This window comes from Notothenia rossii, assembly GCF_949606895.1.
Source record: "Notothenia rossii genome assembly, chromosome: 4".
Lineage (NCBI taxonomy): Eukaryota > Metazoa > Chordata > Actinopteri > Perciformes > Nototheniidae > Notothenia > Notothenia rossii.
Genome location: NC_136902.1, coordinates 37,248,717 through 37,249,357, shown reverse-complemented (window position 1 = coordinate 37,249,357; position 641 = coordinate 37,248,717).

The following is a 641-nucleotide window of genomic DNA, read 5'->3' as shown; positions in this document are numbered from 1 at the left end:
GAACAACTTTAATATAGATTATAATCTCCATTAATGAGTCCTAAATGTGAAAGCTGTGTAATGTATTCACTTCAGATTTTCTAACATTCTCCATTACTCATTACAGCTCGATAGTTTCAGGGTTTTGTGTTGAGGTCACAAGAACAGATAAGTGGCTCTAAATGTCTGTCACGTGGGCGTGCATGGCCACAGATAAAAGTTGATTCAAAACACATTTGATTCTGGATGAACTTGAAATCTGAATGCACATCATTACCATGGTTTGTGGGAGTGCGTTGTTATTACAGATCTTTGAGTGGGATACATACAGTCTAATAAGATTTGTTCAGATGTCATGAGTCTTCGAGAGTTTGAGATCACTTAGTTGGATAGACAACTCAAAAATGGTTGAAAGAGACTAATTTTCAATATATTGCTGTTAGCTAGCAAAAAGGCTATGACTGACTTTAAATTCATGGATTGACATAAGTGTGGGCTTTTAAAAAATGGACAAGATAATAGTGTAAATTAAATTGCAATGATTGTTTCATTGACAATTTGACGCCTCAAAAGCTCGATTATATTTAAATGAATAAAAAACTGTTATATTTCCCTGTCTTTATTATTATTCTGTCTGCCAAAATTGTACAATTGGTAATTAA